At 40.4% G+C, this 23,653-nt stretch overlaps 1 protein-coding gene across 1 annotated transcript in view; it reads left to right on the forward strand.

Annotated features, from left to right (window-relative positions):
• Window positions 1–20,808: 20,808 nt before the first annotated feature.
• SNX2 (sorting nexin 2) overlaps window positions 20,809–23,653 on the forward strand; it is a gene marked incomplete at its 5' end in the record, with an annotated part of 61,284 nt that continues 58,439 nt past the window's right edge. The window contains 1 exon segment of the mRNA NM_001260897.1: window positions 20,809–20,820.

The raw sequence follows: 23,653 nt of genomic DNA on the forward strand, positions 1-23,653 counted from the left end.
TGCAAAAGTATTCATTAAGTAGCTGCTCACCACAATAGTCTATAACAGGGAAAAATTGAATACAGTCTAAATGTTCAAAATCAGAGACCTAGCTAGGAGAGAAAATTGTGTGTCTGTATAGATAATCATTAAAAATAATTATGCTAGGCCAGGCACAGTGGCTCATACCTGTAATCCCAAGTTTGGGAAGCAAAGGTGGTAAGATCCCTTGAGCCCAGGAGTTCAAGACCAGCCTGGGCAACATAGTGAGACCTTGTCTCTACAAAAAAAAATTTAAACATTAGCCGGGCGTGATGGCACAGACCTATAATCCCAGCTACTCGGGTGGATCGCTTGAGCCTAGGACGTCAAGGCTGCAGTGAGCAGTGATTGTGCCTCTGCACTCCAGCCTGGACAACAGAGCAAGAACCTGTTCTCCATCCCCCAAAAAGTTATGCTGTTTAGTTATTATTTAGAATATTGAATAGTCATTAAACATAATTGTGTGAAATAATATTTATTTGTAAAACTGTTCATGATGTGATAATACTAAATTTAAAAGTAGTATGGAAATAAAGCAGCATGGAAACTCTCTAATAACTTCTTTTTTTTTTTAATTGAGATGGAGTCTCGCTCTGTCGCCCAGGCTGGAGTGCAGTGGCGTGATCTCAGCTCACTGCAGCTTCCACCTCCAGGGTTCAAGCGATTCTCCTGCCTCAGCCTCTGGAGTAGCTGGGATTATAGGCACACGCCACCACGGCCTGCTAATTTTTGTATTTTTAGTAGAGACGGGGGTTTAGCCTTGTTGGCGAGGGTAGTCTCGAACTCCTGACCTCAAGTGATCCACCCCCCTCAGCCTCCCAAAGTGCTGGGATTACGGGCAGGCGTGGGCCACCATGCCCAGCCTCTAATAACTTTTTGTTACATATGAATAACACCAAACTGTTTTGTTGTTTGTTTTTCAGACAGGGTCTCACTCTGTCACCCAGGTTAGAATGCAGTGGCATGATCACAACTCACTGCTTCCTCAACCTCCTGAACTCAAGAAATTTTCCCACCTTACCCAGAGTAGGGACTACAGGAACACACCACCATGCCCAGATATAATAATTTTACTTTTTGTAAAAACTGGGTCTCACTATGTTGCCCAAGCTGGTCTCCAACTCCTGGGCTCAAGCAATCCTCCCACTTTGGCCTTCCAAATGTTGGGATTACGAGCATAAGGCACTGCACACTAAACTATTAACAGTAATTTTTCCTAGATGTTATGATTTGGAGTGAGGTTTTTATCCCCTTTGTTTTCCAGATTTTTTTTTTTTTTCTTTCTGAAATGGAGTTTAGCTCTTGTTGCCCAGGCTGGAGTGCAATGACACGATCTGGGCTCACCGCAACCTCCACCTCCCGGGTTCAAGGGATTCTCCTGCCTTAGCCTCCCGAGTAGCTGGGATTACAGGCATGTGCCACCACACCTGCCTAATATTTTTGTATTTTTAGTAGAGATGGGGTTTCTCCATGTTAGTCAGGCTGGCCTCAAACTCTCAACATGAGATGATCTGCCCACCTTGACTTCCCAAAGTGCTGGGATTACAGGTGTGAGCCACCATGCCTGGCATGTTTTCCAGATTTTTATTTTCAAACATGTATTGACATGATAAATTAAAAGGGAGCAAATTAAAGTCATCAATGATGACTTGAAAGTCTCATTATAATAGCATCAACCATTTATTAAGCGCTTACCATGTGCCAGTCAATGTGCTGAGCACTTAACATTTGTTAGCTCACTTAATCCTTTCAACATCCTTATAGGGTAGGCAAGCCATGTTCTCCATTTTCTCCTCAAGCTGTAAATGATAAATTTAACCATTTATTATGTTAAATATCTTGTCCAAGATACAGACTAGGAAGTGGTTCCCCCTGAATTCAGTCCAAAGTAGCCTGACTCAGAGACTGTTTCTGTTTGTTTGTTTGTTTGTTTGTTTTAAGATGGAGTCTCGCTCTGTCGCCCAGGCTGGAGTGCAGTGGCGCAATCTCAACTCACTGCAAGCTCCGCCTCCCAGGTTCACGCCATTCTCCTGCCTCAGCCTCCCAAGTAGCTGGGACTACAGGCACCTGCCACCACGCCCAGCTATTTTTGTTGTATTTTGAGTAGAGACAGAGTTTCACTGTGTTAGCCAGGATGGTCTCAATCTCCTGACCTTGCGATCCGTCTGCCTTGGCCTCCCAAAGTGCTGGGATTACAAGTGTGAGCCACCGCGGCCAGCCAGAGTCTGGTTTTTTAACCATTGATGCTTTTCTGCCTACAAATACAGAATGTTAAAAGCAGGTTGGATATGGCAGAAAATCAATGAATTAGATCACAAAACTTAGGGGAAAATATAAAGAGATAAGCAGAACTGTATCAAGAAAGCAAAATGACTAGAAGCTTCTCCAAGGTAAAATAAAATGATCTTTTTTAAAAAACCTAAAAGCTGCTTCAGAAACATTTATTGAATTAATAAATATGTAAAACACTACTGTTTTAAATTATTGGCTAAAAATTATTTAAAGAATAACTTTCAACTTTTCAGTTCATTAATCAGTTGTGGAAATATCCTGTCCATTGCTTCTTTTATTTCCCCATTCCTTTCTGTTGCTGAGGTTAACTCTTTAATAACCAGAGAGACAACAAATGTGTACTACCTGCTAATTGACTACTATTCTACTAAGAATGATTTTATGGTGAAAAGGTTAAGACTATTCTAATAGAAAACAATGTTTTTTTTAAGGTTTGTGGGGTTTTGTTGTTGTTGTTGTTTTTGTTTGTTTGTTTGTTTGTAGTTTTCACCCAGTGCAAGAAATCATCAAAAGACAAATGGGATATACACTAATAAACAAAACAAACACGATCTCTCCACTAACACAATTTATAGTCACCTAGTTGGAAAGAAAGACCATAGCTCATGGTTAGAGAGAGCTGTTAGAGAATTGTATGAGACACCTCCTGTGTACCACTGCTTAGCCTCTTTGCCTTGCCTCTTAATCCTGTCACAGCTTTGGTGACCAGTAGCAAGTTCTACCACCTTCATGCTCAGCCTATCAGCAATAGCACCTCACCTCAGCCTGTTTTAAGTACCTCTTACTCCCTATCCTGGTGTCTCTCTTACACCATCGCAGAGGACATTCACAGAACTCACTTAGCACTCACACGAATACAACCGAATACAACCATACAACCGAATACAATACAACCGCACATGTGTGAGTATTCTGCTCCCCAGGGGAGCTGCCCTCTAGAGACTGCATCACCCACCCCCTCTTGCCCTCTGGCTAATTGTGTTCACCCAATGAGAGGCATTGGCAGGAGATCAGTGGACCAAAAAACAAAACAAAACAAAACAAAACAAAGGATCATTTCTTCTTTCATTCCTGTCCTGTTTCAGCAGAAAGTTCCCGTGGAGACTCTGTCCCTTTATAACTATAGCTCCTGTGGGTGATCCCTCTTGCTTGCCTGAGCACCTAGCAGGCCATTTCCTCCCCTGGTCCCTTCAGGCAGGGCAGTGATAACATTCCATTGTTGCTAGTCCCTGGAATACCTCAACAATCCTTGCTGGTTCCCTTAGCTCTACGTACATCACTGTAAATAGCCCTTTTACTAAATTATCTTCAAAATCTCAATTTAGCATTCCTTCTGTTACAATTACAGATAGTCTTTTAACAGCTAATCACCTACCTCCTTTGTAAGAAAAGTACAGGCAAAAAGAATACAAGTAATAAATTAGCATAGTTTAATTAATGAACTCTATGCTGGAAAGCTGAAAGAAATAATCAGGTTGAAGAAAGTATATCATAAGAAAAAGATATTGGGTCTGGGCACTGTGGCTCATGCTTGTAATCCCAGCACTTTGGGAGGCCAAGGTGGGTGGATCACCTGTGGTCAGGAGTTCGAGGCCACCCTGGCCAACATGGTGAAACCCTGTCTCTACCAAAAATTACAAAAATTAGCTGGGGTGGTGGTGGGAGCCTATAATCCCAGCTACTCGGGAGGCTGAGGCAGGAGAAATGCTTGAACCTGGGAGGCTGAGGATGCAGTGAGCCAAGATTGTGCCACTGCACTCCAGTCTAGGTGACAGAGCTTGACTCCATTTCAAAAAAAAAAAAAGAAAGAAAGAAAGAAAAAGAAAAAGATATTGGTTGGGCCAGGCATGGTAGTGCATGCCTGTAATCCCAGCACTTTGGGAGGTCAAGGGGGTAGGATTTCTCTAGCTCAGGAGTTCAAGACCAAGCTGGACAACATGGTGAAACTCTGTCTCCATAAAAAGTACAAAAATTACTCAAGCATGGTTGCATGTACTTGTAGTCCCAGCTACTTGGGTGGCTGAGGTGGGAGGATTGCTTGACCTTGGGAGGTCAAGGCTTCAGTGAGCGGAAATTGTGCCACTGTACTTCAGCCTAGGGGAGAGAGTGAGACTCTGTCAAGGAAGAAAAGAAAAGAAAAGAAAAGAAAAGAAAAGAAAAGAAAAGAAAAGAAAAGAAAAGAAAAGAAAAGAAAGAGAGGAAGGGAGGAAGGAAGAACAGAAGGAAAAGAAAGAAAGAGAGAGAGAAAGGAAAGAAAGAAAGAAAGAAAGAAAGAAAGAAAGAAAGAAAGAAAGAAAGAAAGAAAAGAAGGAAGGAAGAAAGGAAGGAAGGAAGGAAGGAAGGAAAAAGGAAAGAAAGAGAAAAGGAAAGAAAGAGAGAGAAAGGAAGGAAGGAAGGAGAGAAAGAGGGAAGAAGGAAGGAAGGAAGGAGGGAAGGAAAGAAGGAAGGAAGGAAGGAAAAAGAAAGAAAAAAGAAAGAAAGAAAAAGAAAAGAAAGAAAAAGGAAAAAGAAAGAGAAAGAAAGAAAAAGAAAGATGAAAAGAAAGAAATTGAGCTAATAAATACAAGACAAAAGTTTGATAGGGAAATGAGATAAAGATCATTCTTATTTCTAAAGCTGAAGATACAATTACAAGGCTAGTCAAAAGAAATCTAAATACAAGAAATGGATTTGTATTTATTGTTTTTGACATTTAACCTAATTAACTGTTATTGTATCCACATAAACAGTTTCTAAACATGTTCCTGGGAAAAGATACAGTGAACTAGCAATATTATTCATTCTAACAATATGTGTGTCAGCAATTCACATGTTTGAAATGGTCATAAACAATGACTTCAAGTCTAAATACTATTAGCGTAGGTCACTTGATTTACGAACACTATGATAAATAAATGAGCTTTTAGTAAACACTAATGATAGGCCAGGCCCTGTGCTGATGTGTTCATGTATATCATCTCCATTTATTTTCTTTAAAACTGCTGGAATGTGCAGTTGTCAACTTATTGGACGCTCTCTTTCTCAGAATCCCCTTCTCTGTATTGTTCCAAATTAGGGTTGGGCAAAGAACTTGTTTAAGATTTGGAAGGCAGAGCAAGCAACAACAGTGACTCTTGGGAGACTGTCAGACACAATAAGAAACAGATGCAGAGGTGCCCAGCAGATCCCAACTTGTCCTCTCTGTCCCGCATGCCTCGTCCTGCTCATCTGCCCAACTATTGGCACTGCTGACCAGCTGTGGCCCCAGGCTCACCATGCGATGCTTGCCTGTGGACTAACACAGCTTATATCTTGGATGAGAAAATATTTTCTCCTGTACCACCTTACTCAAGAATCAAATTCTCGAGGTAGGGAGTGGGAATTCAGTCAGTCTAGCTTGGCTTACTTGCCTTCCCGTGAGGACAAGCACTTTGATATACAAGGGATTGCATATTGAGAAATAGGTAACTCTTGGGAAAGGAAATTAAGGCTAGAGAAAGGGGAATAGATGCTAAGGGGCCAAAAATAACAAGAACATCAAGTGTCCAGCCTATGCATTTACCCACTATGTTCTGTATCACTGGCTAGCTAATAATAATAGACAACATTTATCCAGCACCTTCTCTGTGCCAGTAACTCAGCAATTTATATGTACTATAATATTTAATCCACACAATGATCATAGGAGGTAGGTACTTTTCTTTCTCTATTTTACAGTGAAGATAGATAAAGTTGGCATTTTGCCAACATCTCCTGTAAACTATAACTGACTAGAGATGGATCTGGTTAGAGGTTTCACTCAAATATCAGAACTACTAGATTTTCAACACCAATTTTGCTAATTTAGGGGAAATTTTGCTGGAATTTTTATTAATCCATCAAGCAATAATCCCAGTACTGCTAATTTATATTGTAGTGACTAACTATATAGCATAAATCTCATCCTTCATTCCATAGGAGAGTTCTAAGCTGCATGAGATATTTTATTTTATATTATTTGTTAAAGTTAAAATTTGAAAAGCTACTTTTTCCTTAAGCTTTTAATTATAAGTTATAAATTCTATATTCTATTTCGTGAATCCTAACACTCACTTTTAAGGGAGCTTTTGTATGTTAGTTAATCTAATGCTTTAAAATATTTTTTAACTGAACTTAAAAGTATATTACTTTTTTTACCTTTTAGTATTATAATTGACTCACGAATCAAGTAATTATTTTTTAACAGCTTCATTGAGATGATTCACATGCCATACAATGCATCCATTTAAAGTATAAAATTAAAGTGTGCAACTCAAAGTATACAATTAAGTGACTTTACTATATTTCTAGAGATATGTGACCATCATCACAGTCAATTTTAGGACATTTTCATCACCTCACAAAGAAATTCCTCACTCCTTAGTCAAATGATTCTTATAAATCAGTTAAGTTAAATTTATAAATAAGGTTAATCTTAAATTCTCTTAATTGTTCTAATACTCCATGAACTTAGTGAGATTTTAACTTAAAATCACAGTTATAAAACCATTACCCAATTACTCATTTTATTTATTTATTTATTTAGAGATGGAGTCTCTCTCTGTCGCCCAGGCTGGAGTGCAGTGGGGTGATCTTGGCTCACTGCAACTTCCGCCTCCCAGGTTCAAGCGATTTCCCTGCCTCAGCCTCCTGAGTAGCTGGGATTACAGGCGCATGCCACCACACTCAGCTAATTTTGTATTTTTAGTAGATACAGGATTTCACTATGTTGATCAGGCTGGTCTTGAACTCCTGACCTCATGATCCACCTGCCTCAGCCTCCCAAAGTGCTGGGATTACAGGTGTGAGCCACCGCACCGGGCTATTCATTTTAAATTGGAATCATGGGCCCCTTCTAATAGGCCAAAATACCTAAAACATTATAAACATCTAAGGACAGATTATTCCTTAATAAAAAAAATTAATAGCATGGTTTTGATTTACTTCATCATTTTTACATTTAATTCCAAATTTTCCCTGAGCTAAAAATACACCTGCCCACTAAAGAAAAATTATGTCAAACAAACATAATTTGAGATTTGCTTTCTAGAGCAAGTTTGGGGAAATATTTTCTTCGCTAGATGAAAATGCATACCAATAAGAGATTTTGGCCAGGGTTTGAGATCTAGAACTAGAAACACACTCAGAACAACTTATCTCATACTGGTGAGTGACAAGTCATGCCCAATTTGATAGACACTATATCAAGAGAATTGGCCTTTGGTGCCTTAGTGGCAGCTGAAGGAAGCGTGTATGGAATAACCTAGAAGAAAGAGAGGCCCAAGTAATATGATGGCAGGCAGAGCCCAGAACCTTGTACAAAAATAAATTTTATATGGTTAAAGAAGCTGACGAATTTTAGGACGGGAATGTGTGATATTTTGTATTGTAATTACTCTGTATTGTTGTCATCCATCCTTTAGCAGAAGTATAATATAGTTATGTTTGAAACATAAAAGGAGGACAACTGGATAGCCAAGAGTGATGTAAGGGATGTAAGGAAGCATCAGCAATGTAAGCATTGATGCAGGCAGCAATGTAAGTTGATGCAGATGCAGAGAGCACTCCCCTCTCCAAAATATCCTTGGTTTATTAGACAGGGCTCTGACTGCTGTGAGTGGGATGGAGGCTTGGGACACGTTATTTGGATATTGTAGGAAAGGGTAACTAAAGGATGAAGGACTTCAGAACCCCCAGGCAGCAGAGAGTTGAGTTAAAGGAGAATGTAACCACATGCTTCTTAAGGAAAGTCTATTCCTTAAAAGTAAATGAAATAGAGAAAAAGTATGGAGAAGAGATGATGGGCTATTTCCTATCATTGTTTCTAAGAAGTCATTGAGTATCAAATTTATGCTGAGTTACAGAATTCTACACAGTTACATTCAGCTACTCAGCAGCTCGGCAACCAAAGGAAACGATTTCTACATCACTAATGCTGATGAAAGAAGGTTTCAGGCTCCCATGTCATGAGGGAGGAAATGAATCATTTGGCTGCTCCAGCACCTACTTAGTTCCCTTGAATTGCATCAACAGCCCCAAGAATTTTGAATTTGAGTCTTTGTAATTAAATGGAATGTTTTGTCAATTTTTCTTAAGAATTGTTTATCTTCATAACCCTCTGATTTGGCTTTATAAAAAGACTTTTAAACAGTGTTTTATGTGGGGCAGTGCTCATGTAGCCCCAAACATCTGATCTGTTTGGTGAAGGCGGTCAAATCACTGGCTGAAAAAATAATAGAAACAGGTAAACTGGCTACTTGTCATCATGAAGACTCAAAAATTGGGCCTTATTTCCCACTTTTAATAAAGATACTTTTAATATTAATTACATAAATAGCCCTTTGTATGTAAACTAGGCTATTTGGGTTTGGCACCTTGAGCCCCTAACTATAAAACAGATTTTTGAGAAGTAGTGTCGGCCGGGCGCGGTGGCTCAAGCCTGTAATCCCAGCACTTTGGGAGGCCGAGACGGGCGGATCACGAGGTCAGGAGATCGAGACCATCCTGGCCTACACGGTGAAACCCCGTCTCTACTAAAAAATACAAAAAAACTAGCCGGGCGAGGTGGCAAGCGCCTGTAGTCCCAGCTACTCGGGAGGCTGAGGCAGGAGAATGGCGTAAACCCAGGAGGCGGAGCTTGCAGTGAGCTGAGATCCGGTCACTGCACTCCAGCCTGGGCGACAGAGTGAGACTCCGTCTCAAAAAAAAAAAAAAAAAGAGAAGTAGTGTCACTAACTTTTATTTTCCTCTCTGGCTAGGTGTTTTGTTAGTAAAGGGATGCAAAAGAAGAAGAGTGAGCTGTGCTTCATGCCACTGTGCCCTAGCTGCTGGGAGCTCTTTCACTCGAACCACCATGGTTGTCCTGGCCATGCCTGGCATTTGTCCCACCTAGAAAGCCACCAACTCCTCCACAGAGAAGTCTATGAATGCCTAGTGAGATAAGTTGAAAAAATGTGAATCGCAATTTGTAACTCTTCACACAACCTCGGTAAGCCATTAAATTTACCACAACTTAAATTTTGGTGGCATTTTATACCTAGCTCTGCAGAACAATTCGTGCTATTAACAGACTTGACAGTCTACTGAATATCTGTGTGGCTTCTCAACTGCTTTGGGGATAGGAGGTGTAGATGGACAATTACATTAATTTCTGCCTGGGAAAGAAGAAATATTCATGCAAGATTGAGCAGAACTATCGTAATGAGTTTGCTTTGTTCTTTTGCCGAGGAACACAGCATCCTCTGCGTTGCCTTTCTTCATATTAAAGTGTTTCTCCACAGAGTGGAGAAGTTCTTTTGGGCCTCGGTATAGGCCACGTCAGCTACACGGTGAAAACCAAGAAGGTGGCATTCCTTGCAAAGAAAGGAGATTCATTTTCAAATTGCTTCTCGACTTTCATGTAAATTATGCCCTATATATATATTTTTTTTTTCTTTTTTCTTTTTGAGACGGAGTCTCGCTCAGTCGCCCAGCAAGCTCTGCCTCCCGGGTTTACGCCATTCTCCTGCCTCAGTCTCCCGGGTAGCTGGGACTACAGGCGCCTGCCACCAAGCCCGGCTAGTTTTTTGTATTTTTAGTAGAGATAGGGTTTCACCATGTTAGCCAGAACGGTCTCGATCTCCTGACCTCGTGATCCACCCGCCTTGGCCTCCCAGAGTGCTGGGATTACAGGCGTGAGCCACCGCGCCCGGCTTTTTATGCCCAATATTTTAACACAATGACAATATGATCAGCTTTCTGCTTCAGAATGTGTTGAGTTTTTTCCCTATCTTTATGCAACTGTGAAGTACATACGAAACCAAGTGGGTAAATGTAGTGTTATGGGCTGAATTATATTCCTCCCAAAGTTCATGTGTTGAAGTCCTAACCCCAGTTCCTCACAATGTGACATTATTTGGAGATAGGGTCTTTACAGAGGTAATAAAGTTAAAATGAGCTAATTAGGGTGGCCCCCTAATTGACTGGTTTCCTTATAAAAAGGGAAAATTTGGGCAGAGCACAGTGGCATATGCCTGTAATCTTAGCAGTTTGGGAAGCAGAGGTGGGAGAATGACTCGAGCCCAGGAGTTTGAGATCAGCCTGGGTAACATAGCAAGACCTCGTCTCTACTAAAAATAAATAAATAAATAAATAAATAAATAAATAAATAAATAAATTAGCCAGGTGTGGTTGCACACACCTATGGTCCCAGCTACTCAGGAGGCTGAATTGGGACAATACTTGAACCCAGGAGTTAGAGGTTGCAGTGCACGATGATCATGCCACTGCATTCAGCCAGGATGACAGAGCAAGACCTTGTGTCAAAAAAAAAAAAAAAAATTTTATTAGTTGGGCATGGTGGCGCCCGCCTGTGGTCGCAGCTACTTGAGAGGCTGAGGCACGAGAATCGCTTGAACGCGGGAGGAAGAGGTTGCAGTGAGCCGAGATAGTGCCGCTGCACTCCAGACTGGGTGACAGAGCAAGACTGTCAAAAAAAAAGAAAAAAGAAAAAATGGGCCAGGTGCAGTGGCTCACGTCTGTAATCCCAGCACTTTGGGAGGCTGAGACGGGTGGATCACGAGGTCAAGAGATTGAGACCATCCTGGTCAACATGGTGAAACCCCGTCTCTACAAAAAATACAAAAAACAATTAGCTGGCCGTGGTGGCCCGTGCCTGTAGTCCCAGCTACTTGGGAGACTGAGGCAGAAGAATTGCCTGAACCCGGGAGGCAGAGGTTGCAGTGAGCCAAGATTGCGCCACTGCACTCCAGCGTGGTGACAGAGCAAGACTCTGTCTCAAAAAAAATAAATAAATAAATAAAAAATAAATAAATATTTAAAAAATAAAATTATGTCACCAACATATTCATTATAAAATTCTGATTAAACAATCTCATCAGTCATAGCTCTTCTTCTGGACTCTAATTACAGACCTGAATGAGGCAGTGACATTATTAGAAATGTAACATTTTCTGGATATCAGCAAATACCACAGAAAGGCTGTCCCTCTACTTTGGCCTTGTAACTTGACCTTCAAGCTCTATAAATTCCTATTCTTGAAACCTCTGGGCCTTGTGACTCTTAGATGACTACATATTAACTTGCTTTTGCCTGCTTATCTAGCATCTTTTACTGCTAACATGAATTTATGTTCATCTTTTCTCTCTGTCACCCTTAAGTCCTTTGCTGGCTAATCCTTCCACTCCCACCATCATTTCTTTTTCCAAAACGTCTCTGGACAAGCCTTTAGCTCATTAAGCTGACTTTCCAGCACTTTCAACATTGTTATACTTCTGTTTAAGTTTTCACATATCATAAATTTCATATTGTAAATTCTTTGAGGGCAAGAACCATACATTTTATTTATTGGTTTATCCTAAGCACCTACTGTGAGGTAGGTAGCCTTTTCCATTTAATTGATTACATCTGTATCATTTTACATTAGTGGTATGTAATTATTGTGATTTATGATGCTTTCTACATTTCTACAGATCAAATGCAAATCTTTTGTTAAGAAATAAACACATTTACTTACGGAGTAATATTCATAAACATAAAAACTGGTTTTGCTTTTTGCGTGAATATCTGTTGGTTGATTTTTATTTTTTATTGCTACATTTGACAAACCTAATGTCATTAAAGAATTACGTTATCATTTAAGACCTTTAACCATGTGACTGCTTATCTCACATGTTTACACTTGAAACTATTCATTGTGCAGTCAAATAAGCAAGTAATGTAGACATTATCTACAGAAAGAATTCCTGGGATACAGGAGTGACAAAAACAGAGGGTGAGGACATTTTATTGTTGTAGACTTTCCTTATTCAGCTGGAGATTTTCCCTTTTCATTTAACACTAACTTGAATAGACTGAATTTTGCATAAATACAGACACTTTAATCTTCATTTCTGATGCAACTCAAGCACATACATCACTCTTGTGTCCCATACATCACTGCACTGTTCACAATGTTTCTGGATAGATCTCCTGGTCATGGTGCATGTGATTCTGTTTGCTGTGTGATGCTTCACTGTTCTGATGAGTCTTGTGTCTTTGTTCTTTATGCATTTGCATCTCTACACTTACGCTCCTGAAGATATTTCCTAATGGACATTTGGCCTGAAATTTAGAAGCAGCCTTATGATCCATTTAGCAAAATGTCCTGGGGTGATTTGAGGGAGGTTGGAGAGATTTCAAGGCAGATAGGTAATTGGGAATCTAATGAAAGAGTAGTGAGTAGGAGGGCCTGATCTAGGATCTGATAAGAGATACAGTTTCAGGGATTTGCCATGGAGATAGTGGAAGGTCCCTACAGAGCCAAGAAAGTAGGTGGAAAAAAAATAAAATAACTATGTGGAAGAGATAAATCAGAGCCCATTTCTCTGGAAATGGCTGCAGGAATGACACCAAAAACTGGCTAGTGGGGATGAAGGTGAGTTTCTCTTTTTAGGAAAGGTGAAGGAGAACACAGGTGCCTGAGAGTCCTGAGCATAAGGAGGCCAGGCAATCCTGCCATCTCCTCAGACGTGTTGTGGGGCCCAACAACATGGCTGACAGCCAACAGCACAGCCAGAATGCTCAGAGCTTCACATCTCGATTAAGTAGCAATTGCAGCAATATTTCAAATTCCTTATTATCAGGGAGAGATATAATGCCTGATCACCTTTCTTTACTGGGGAGAAACAGAGCACATTACAAACATTTGGGTACTTAGAGCAAAGAGTTTGGATGGTGAAGTGGTGGCCTGCCCCTCCACACCTGTGGGCGTTTCTCGTTAGGTAGAACGAGAGACTTGAGAAAAGAAATGAGACACAGAGACAAAGTGAGACAAAGTATAGAGAAAGAAAAAGTGGGCCCAGGGGACTGGTGCTCAGCATACAGAGGACCCACGCTGGCACCGGTCTCTGAGTTCCCTCAGTATTTATTGATCATTATCTTTACCATCTTAGAAAAAGGGAAGTGGCAGGATAATAGGATCATCGTAGGGAGAAGGTCAGCAGTAAGACATATGAATAAAGATCTCTGCGACATAAGTTTAAGGAAAAGTGCTGTGCCTTGATATGCATATGTAAACATCTCCATAAACCTTTTTAGTGTATAAAGAGCAGCATTGCACTAGCAAGTCCCACCTTCAGCCCTAAAGCAGTTTTCTCCTTTTTTAGTAAACAGAACATACAATCGGGTTTTACACCAAGATGTTCCATTGCCCAGGGATGGGTAGGAGACAGATGCTTTTCTCTATCTCAACTGCCAAGAGGCCTTCTTTCCTCTTATACTAGTCCTCCTCAGCACAGACCCTTCACGGGTGTCAGGCTGGGGGACGATCAGGTCTTTCCCTTCCCACGAGGCCATATTTCAGACTATCACATGGGGAGAAACCTTGGACAATACCTAGCTTTCCTAGGCAGAGGTTCCTGCGAACTTTGGCAGTGTACGTGTCCCTGGGTACTTGAAATTAAGAGAATGGTGATGACTTTTCACAAGCATACTGCCTTCAGGCACTTGTTTAACAAAGCACACCCTGCACAGCCCAAAATCCGTTAAACCTTGAGTCACCACAGCACAAGTCTCTGGCAAGGACAAGGTTGGGGGTAGGGTCACAGATTAGCAGCATCTCAAATACAGAACAAAATGGAGTCTCTTATGTCTACTTCTTTCTATGTAGACATGGTAACAGTCTGATCTTTCTTTTCCCCACAGATGGAGTTACAGCTAGAATAGAGAACTGGCATTTCTCATACAAGTGCTAATCTGAGTAAAATTATATAGAATGCTTTTCCACTCCACAGGATTTTACACAAATTTATTAAATTTATGAAGCTTATTTTAAATAGGATTATTTCTAAATACTATATAAGAATACAGCAAAATGCAAATTCCTAGATACCATTACATGGTATCACTCACTATAATATCCTAAATAAATGCTAACTTTTGTGAAATAGAAATTGTAGGAGCCCATTTTTTGGACTGAGCTCCTACACCAGGCTCCATCAGATGAAACTAAAAACCAAAAGAGTCACTCATGGGCGAGGTGGTGGGCGCCTGTAGTCCCAGCTACTCGGGAGTCTGAGGCAGGAGAATGGCGTAAACCCGGGAGGCAGAGCTTGCAGTGAGCCGAGATCCCGCCACCGCACTCCAGCCTGGGCGACAGAGCGAGACTCTGTCTCAAAAAAAAAAAAAAAAAAAGAGTCACTCATGTCAAAGTTTCATGTCACCAAACTGACTGAAACTGATTTATCTGGCCTTCTGAGAAATTGGTAGAGAAAGATCAGGCCAAATTTCCCAGACAGGCCAGTTTCAATGGGCATAAAAATGAAATCCCCTCTGCTTTAATCCTTACCAAAATAAATAAATAAATAAATAAATAAATAACCAGAAGTAACCAGTGTTAGTCAGTCAGCTATTTTTCGATTGTTCTGTCTTCCTGTTCCTGCCTTACAAGGGCTATAACTTTGAAACAACCAATCTGCTGTTTGTTCTTTGTTTTTGCTTTCAGCCCTTTTCTGTCTATAAAACCAAGCTCCTCTACTCACAGCTCATGGGGAAATTTCTTCTATTTTCTAGAATGAGTGTTGCCCATTTCTAGAATGATGACTAAAGCCAATTAAGACCTTTAAGCTAAATTGTTATAATTTCATATTTTGACATATAAAAAATCTACATATATATATATATATATATATAATTTTTTTTTTTGAGATAGAGTCTTGCTGTGTCACCCAGTCTGGAGTACAGTGGCACAATCATGGCTCACTGCAGCCTCAACCTCCTAGACTCAAGTGATCCTCTCACCTCAGTTTCCTGAGTATCTGGGACTACAGGCATGAGCCACCATGCCTGGTTAATTTTTTAAATTTTTTTGTGGAGACAGGGTTTCACTATGTTGCCCAGGCTGATCTCAAACTCCTGGGCTCAAGCCGTTGCCCTGCTTTGGTCTCCCAAAATGCTAGAATTACAAGCGTGAGCCACCATGTGTGGCCTATTTTGACATTTTAAATCAAGTTGAATTTCCAGTCTTGAGTAGGCCTTCCCTTTTTTGTTTTGTTTTGTTTTGTAAGATGACGCCTAGTCTCTTGATTAGGTTTATCCACAAAATTCCATTCAAGCTGCTGCCATATTTCCCTCTGAATGTGCCTGTAGAAGAGGAGATTTGACTGCTTTTTGCTTTCAAACCTCCAGAGAAAAATCTCTTTTGCTATCCTCTTACTTCTTTTAACTTGTGGTCAAAGCAAAAGAACAACAACAACAAAACAAACAAAACAAAACACAAACACATACAACATGCACACACATGCAGAGATATGTCTTTACAATCTACTTTCATCTGCACACAGCCTTTCTTCTTGTTACAGTGGAAAGTGGGAGAGATGTTTCTCCAGCAACCTAAAGCCAATCCCTCACCTGTGTGCTGAATTCCATCCCCTTTCACCCTTTCAGATTTAAATAATCATGGTGGAGCCTTATGAAGGAAAACTCCACAGGTGACAAATATTCATCTGTAGAAAACTATTGACACAAGAGGATGTTAACAATATATTCTTAAATGAAAAAAGTCAGGCTGTACAACAATATGTATATTAGAATAGCATTGGAATAGATAATACGGATACATAGATAGATAGAAAAGACTGAGAGAATGTATATATGAGTAGTGATTATTCCTTAATAGCAAGATTATGGGTAGGGGTATGTGGGTCTGGAGGAGTTCTGCATTTTCTAATTTGTATGCACATAGTTTAATTGTGTTTGGAAATTAAAATTTAAATACTTAAAGAGGCTAGCTTTAAGTATATGAGGGTAGCTGCTCACTCCCACTATGAATAAAGTCAAGTCTCCATCTGGAGCTTTAGGCTTTGAGTCTTATCCAAGAGCACCTATTTGAATAACATCCATACAATGTACATTATAAAAACAAACAAAATTATACTTACACATCCAAGGATCTGGAAGACATAGGACTACATATCTGCTGATTTTAAAATGGACTTTTCTAGTTCCAGTGGCAGAGTAAAAAATGGGCTTGTTTTTCCTCTTGATCAGTGGTTCTCAAAGTGTGATATCCCAACCAATAGCATCAATCTTATGTAGACCTTTTAAGAAAATTACATTCTTGGCCCTATCCTCCCCCAGATAATTTGAACTAGAAATGCTGAGGATAGAGCCCAGAAATCTGTGTTTTCTCAAGCCCTGCAGGGGATTCTGATGCCCACTGAAGTTTGAGAATCATTGCTCACCATAAGTTGACTTCTACACAAAGACGTAGTCCCACAGAGTGTGGAAAAAGCATAAACAAATTGTCATCTCCCCATGCTCTCATGAACAACTGGGACAGAAACAAAAGAATCCTTAACTAAGAGAAGACTAAGGGTTAGTTTCTCTCACTACTCTGGGCAAATGGAAAAGATGGATGGGTCGACAGCCAACAAGTCTTCAGGAAAATTGAGCTTGACCATGCCATAACAAAAAGGTCAACATGGGCCGGGCACGGTGGCTCACACCTGTAATCCCAGCACTTTGGGAGGCTGAGGTGGGTGGATCACCTGAGGTCAGTAGTTCAAGACCAGCCTGGCCAACATGGTGAAGCCTCATCTCTACTAAAAATACAATAATAACAATAATAATAATTAGCTGGCATTGTGGCATGTGCCTATAACCCCAGCTATGTGGGAGGCTGAGGCAGGAGAATTGCTTGAACTTAGGAGGTGGAGATTGCAGTGAGCTGAGATCATGCCACTGCACTCCAGCCTGAGCGACAGAGTGAGGCTCTGTCTCAAGAAAAAAAAAAAAAAAAGGTCAACACGAATTAACTGGTAGCCAACTGGGTATGTGCTCTACTGTGTGATGCTGTCCCAGAGAGGCGATTATTAGACACTCCTCCCTTTGGGCTGGCTAGATATAGTCCTCTTATTGACAGGGACAGGAAACTAGAGGCACTGCCCAGTCACATCAAGAGAAATCAGGCATCAGGGAAAGGCTGCCAGGCAAAGGGGACTCTCCCTTTTAAAAATATATCACACACTAACATTTTAAACAGAACATTGGTACTTAAAATGCTGCATTTAATTGAGTTCCAGTTGCCTGTTTTCTATCTAAAGGATATGGTTTAAAACATTTTAAGGAAGAGTCATTACAATTAGTATTTGTCTGGAGGGGCATGCCCCAGCCCCATCCAAAGTGGCTATCCTAGGAAATCCTCATAAAAGCAAATTGGCAACTGTAATAAAAGAATATGCCCATAATTGCACCTTAATAGAGTTTTAAAATTTGGGGAAAAAATTGTTAGTATAATCTCTATCAATTACAATATAATTTCTCAGATCATTTTAGGCCTATTTTGTGTAATGCATTCATTAAACATTATGTCACAATTAAATATAAAGATTATTTAATTAGAATATGCCCTTAAATATGGAGGGCAGCTAGGGAACATGTCAAGGCTATTTCTTCATTGGTAAAATGACAACTTTAATACAAAAACATACTAAAGAATAAGATGTTCTCACTATGAACACTTTAAATAATAATGAACAAAAATGTCACAGTCTAGGCCAGTCATGGTGGCTCACACCTGTAATCTCAGCATTTTTGGGAAGCCAAGGCAGAAGGATTACTTGAGGCCAAAATTTCAAGACCAGCCTAGGTGGTAGAGCAAGACCTCATCTCTATGAAAAGTAAAAAGTAGCCGGGCGCGGTGGCTCAAGCCTGTAATCCCAGCACTTTGGGAAGCCGAGACGGGTGGATCACGAGGTCAGGAGATCGAGACCATCCTGGCTAACACGGTGAAACCCCGTCTCTACTAAAAAAAATACAAAAAACTAGCCGGGCGAGGTGGCGGGCGCCTGTAGTCCCAGCTACTCGGGAGGCTGAGGCAGGAGAATGGCGGGAACCCGGGAGGCGGAGCTTGCAGTGAGCTGAGATCCGGCCACTGCACTCCAGCCTGGGCGACAGAGCGAGACTCTGTCTCAAAAAAAAAAAAAAAAAAAAAAAAAAAAAAAAAAAAAAAAAAAAAAAACAGAAAAGTAAAAAGTCACAGTCTAAATCTATGTAAATAACATACTGACTCTATGTATAACATTCATTTTCCATTTATGCAAATATATTTTCCATTTACTCCATATTTGCAAAAATAAAACCATTTTAAAAGTACTTCCTTAAAATTACACCACCTCCTTAAAATTATACCATCTTCTTTATTTCCTCGAATGCCTATATTTACTTTCAAGTAATAATTTCTTTTTAAGTTTTAGGCTTTGCTGGAGATTATTTTATGAAAGAATTAGATATTGCCTTAGGAAACTTTAAAAAATAATTTTATGAAAATTCTTTCCAATGGATACAATTTTTCTCTGTTTCTAATTTGCTAGTGCACTGGCTTTTTTAAAGGTATGCAAATATATGAAAATGATTCTTTTAATAGAAGGAGAAATATCTATGTTCATTATTCTTGTTTCATGAACCCTGTTCTGACAAGGAGCTCACTCCAATACCAGAAATTAAACTTCTTGGTAAACTCAGAGCTATTTTGAAATTTTACTTGTCTAATAATGATGCCTTGAAAGAAACATAATTCCCATTCAAATGCCATCAGGCTCACTGATTTTCGAGCTGATTTCAGTGTGATATAAAAACAGTAAGCTCTGAGATTCCCTTGTTAGTTTTAACCTTCCAATAGATCTTATACATGCTGGCTTGAAATAATAATACTGAAATACTGAGCTCTTTCATGATCACATAAAAACATACCACTGTTATTTCCACCCATTTTAATAGTTCATGGTGGGGCTGGGTGCAGTGGCTCACGCCTGTAATCCCAACACTCTGTGAGGCCAAGGTGGGCAGATCGCTTGAGGTTAGGAGTTCAAGACCAGCCTGGCCAACATGATGAAACTCTACTAAAAATACAAAAATTAGTCGGGCATGGGTGGCACATGCCTGTAATCCCAGCTACTCAGGAAGCTGAGACAGGAGAATCGCTTGAAACTGGGAGGCAGAGTTTGCAGTCGTGAGCCGAGATCCTGCCACTGCATCCAGCCTGGGCAACAGAGTGAGATTTTGTCTAAAAAAAAAAAAATGAATACTTTATGGTGTAGGAAGAGCAGATTAAGCAGAAAGTAACAATGAACCTCTAGCTCCATATGCCTTACCACCTCCAGGCCACCATTCTGTCTCATCTGTCCAGAATTTAAGGATTGAGATTTTCATACTGGTTATGCACATTATGTTGTTAGTTTTTTCAATAATCCATTAAGAAAGTTACTATTTTTATTATCCTCACCTTATAGATGATGAGACTGAGTCACAGAAACTCCAAAGCCTGCATGCTTCTCCACCAGGCAATATTACCAGAGATAGAGGAACCCCAACCCATTTACGTTCATGGAATACACAACTACCAGTTTTAAACTATGGAATGGCCTGCATACACTCTTCTTTCCAGACTTTGATTTTTTAAAATAGTATTTACATTTTAATAATAGCAACCGTGATAAAGAAGAATTCTGTTTCTCAGCAGTGATTTGTAGTTGTATTATTTAGGATTAGATTTGGCTGCATGTGACAGAAGTTCTCAAACGATAGCTTAAGAAGATCGGAGTTTGTTTCTATCTCATGTAATAGCCTAAGGCAGGCATCTCTGGGCTGCTGCAGCAGATTCTCAGAACCAGGGACTCAGGCCCTGCCTACTTTGTTGCTATACCGGGACCAGGTTTACTTTATGGTCCAAGATAGCTGCTGGAGCTCTAGCAATTACATTTGAATTCTAGCCTGCAGAAGGAGAAAGTGTGGGAAAGGCAAGCCTTCCTTTTTTAAAGACATTTTCCAGAAGTTACACGTATAACTCTGTTTGCATTAAATAGACAGGCCATACTTATTCACATGGCCACCCCTGGCTGTAAGAAAGGAGGAAAAGTTCCCTTTGTTCTGGGTTGCCATGATGCCTGCCAAAACCTGGGTGAAATAAGAATGGAGTAGGAATGGATTTGGGGAATCAACCCAGTCTTTGCCACAGGAGAGGAAAATGCATTCACATTGGATGGACACAGGGTGAACTGGGGGCCATGGAATACTGGAGAGCATATGCTCACAGAGATATGGGTTACATGCAGCCAGATTTAAAGAGAAGCCAGAAATCTAAATTTTTATGTGAGATTTCTTGATTCTTAAATATTGCCAGTTGAATAAAATATAAAAAAAAGTGCAGACCAAATAAAACCTATCTGTGTCAAGCCTACAGGCTAACAGTTTACTTCCTTTGATTTAAAAGAATGGACTCTGTTTCTCTTTGAGATTTACTATTTTCAATCAAACAACAAATATTGATTGAGGACTACAGTGTATAAGGTACCATGTCAAGGGTGACGAAGGACAGAAAGATATAATCTTTCACTGGAACAAGAAACTCTCTGATGTAGGAGACAGGGTTCATGACTAGAATTGAAAAAAAGAGGTTGCAGTAAACTGTGTTTTAGTTTTGCTTCATTTTGTTTTGGTTTTGCTCCAGTTTCTTTACCTAGCCCCTAACACTGTGTCTTATTTCCTTAGGCCTTTTCTCAATGTTTAATAGTTTCCATTCTCATTTTAACTCACTCAAGTAAGTGAATCTGTCCCTGGAATTCCGTACTTCTAAAATGTATCTCTTGGAAATATTGAGTCTTCTCTTCCTTATTTTGTTGCTAATGTTTTGGTTGACAGAAAAATTGTTTTAAGCCTTTCTTTACATGTGCTAGTCCTTGTAAAGTTAACCATATACACATACATATCATAATTTATGTCAGAACTTGACTTATTGTCCTCAAAAGGATGTGTGATGGGACAAAAATTATTAATATATAAATGTCTATAACATTCATTCCTGCTCCTCCCAGAAGTAGAGAGTGAGAGGTATTGGTGGCAAAGACCAAAGTCACCCCATCAAATTCTCTTGGAAAAGCAGTGAGTGGAACACCAGCTAGTCTTCCCCTGCCCTAGGGTGATGAGTCACTCAACATTCCTGGTGTCCTCTGGTGCTGTCATAACTGGCAGATGGGAGTGAGGACCAGCTCCATAATTTGCAACGCCCAGTGCAGAATGAAAATGTGGGTCCCCTTGTTCATAATTATTAAGAATTTCAAGTCGGTTACAGCAGAGCATTAAGCTAAGCATGAAGCACTTCTGAGTGTGGGTCATGTGTTGCTGCACAGTTGGCGGTGACTGTAGTGGTGTACCACTGGACACTTCTGGCCAGGGGAGTGGGGAGCAGGTGGGCAGCAGGAAAACATAGGCTCAGAGATGTAGGGTGAAGTTTTTGTTTCCAGGGAATTTTGGGGTGACAGAAGCACAGCGGCAGTTTACAGTATGAGTTTTCTGTTTTTTGTTTTTTTTTTTTTTTAACAGAGGGGGAATCAGGGTTTTCTTGTTTCCTTGTTTGTTGAAGTGTTCCTATGATGTGCATGTCCCCCTTTATGGTGTTCAAGAAATGCAGCTGGGCATGGTGGCTCACGCCTGTCATCCCAACACTTTGGGAGGCTGAGGTGGGTGGATCACCTGAGATAAGGAGTTCGAGGCCAGCCTGGCCAACATGGGGAAACCCTGTCTCTACTAAAAATACAAAAATCAGCCGGGTGTGGTGGTGGGTGCCTGTAATCGCAGCTACTCAGGAGGCTGAAACAGGAGAATCGGCTTGAACCCAGGAAGTGGAGGTTGTAGTGAGCTGAGATCCCGCCACCACTGCACTCCAGCCCTCCAGCCTGGGCGACAGAGCAAGACTCCCTCTCAAAGAAAAAAAAAAAAAAAGGAAATGCAAAAGAAGAAACAGTTATTATATTATTATAGCCGGGCGCAGTGGGTCACGCCTGTAATCCCAGCACTTTAGGAGGCCGAGGCAGGTGGATCATGAGGTCAGGAGTCCAAGACCAGCCTGGCTAACATGGTGAAACCCCGTCTCTACTAAAAATACAAAAATTAGCAGAGCGTGGTAGTGGGCACCTGTAACCCCAGCTACTCGGGAGACTGAGGCAGGAGAATCACTTGAACCCAGGAGGCGGAGGTTGCAGTGAGCCAAGATGGTGCCATTGCACTAAAAAGAAGAAGAAGAAGAAACAGTTATTATGAAAAGATGCTTTAGTCTACAGCACTCTTCTGCCATTCAGGCACTGAGACATAGGAGTCGCACTATACAATGGACCCTTGGACAGTGCAGGGATTAGAAGCCCTGACCTTCCTCCCCCAAAATACAAAATTGGCATATAAGTTGTGACTCCCAAAAACTTAACTACTAATTGCCTCCTGCTGACCAGAAACTTTATCAATAACATAACAGGTGATTAACACAAATTTTGTATGTTATATGTATTATATGCTGTATTCTTACAATCAAGTAAGCTAGAGAAAAGGAAATGTTATTAAGAAAATTGTAAATAAAAGAAAATATATTTACTATTTATTAAGTGCAAGTAGACTCTCACAAAGTTCTTCATCCTCATCATCTTCTTGTTGGGTAGGTAGAGGAGGAGGAGGAAGAAGAGGAGTTGGTCTTGCTGTCTCGGGGTAGCAGAGGCAGAAGAAAATCCAAGATTAAGTGGATCCACAAAGTTCAAACCCATGCTGTTGAAGGGTCAAATGTATAACGATTTCACAGTTCTTAGTAATGTCACTGATTAAGGGTTGGCCCACACTTTATACTTGGCCATCTATCTCCCTTATTCCCTCTCTGCATCCCTTCCTCCCTTCATCCAGCCCTCTTTTCTTCCTGCCCTCTCTTCCTCCCTTCCTTTCACCTTTCCTTCCTTCCTTTGCTTTCTTTCAAACAATTGTGAAGCCTTTCATTATTTTCCAGTAAGAATCTTAAAATATTTTCACTTAATGATAACCAATCATACTTATTTAAGCAATCAAATGATTATTTTTTCCCATACCATTGCAAAGAAGATCATAATAAATTCTTATTTGTTCAAGGCTGCTGTCCTATATGTAACCTCACTCACCAGGAGCTATGTTCAAAGATAAGGCCCCTCCCTTCACTTTCTATATATTCTCTAATTTTTCACAGAAAGTTCCCTCAACCCTCCTGCCTTGAGTAATAGGTCACTCTACCCCCTAAATACAGCTTGTGATGGGTTCCAAATACCACTTTTATACTGTCACTTTTTTTCTTAAGAGATGGAGTCTTGCTGTTTTGCCTAGACTGAAGTGCAGTGGCACAATCATAGCTCATTGCAGACTCAATCTCCTGGGCTCAAAGGATCCTCCTGCCTTAGCCTCCCAAGTAGCTGGAACTAGAGGTGCGTGCTACTACACCTGGCTAATCCATCAATAGTCTTGAAAAAAAAATCCTCCTTCTTTGAAATATATGACACCTGCTATCTCTCCTTGTCATTGGAAA

The sequence above is a fragment of the Macaca mulatta genome, chromosome 6 (genome assembly GCF_049350105.2).
Source record: "Macaca mulatta isolate MMU2019108-1 chromosome 6, T2T-MMU8v2.0, whole genome shotgun sequence".
In the NCBI taxonomy this organism is placed as follows: domain Eukaryota; kingdom Metazoa; phylum Chordata; class Mammalia; order Primates; family Cercopithecidae; genus Macaca; species Macaca mulatta.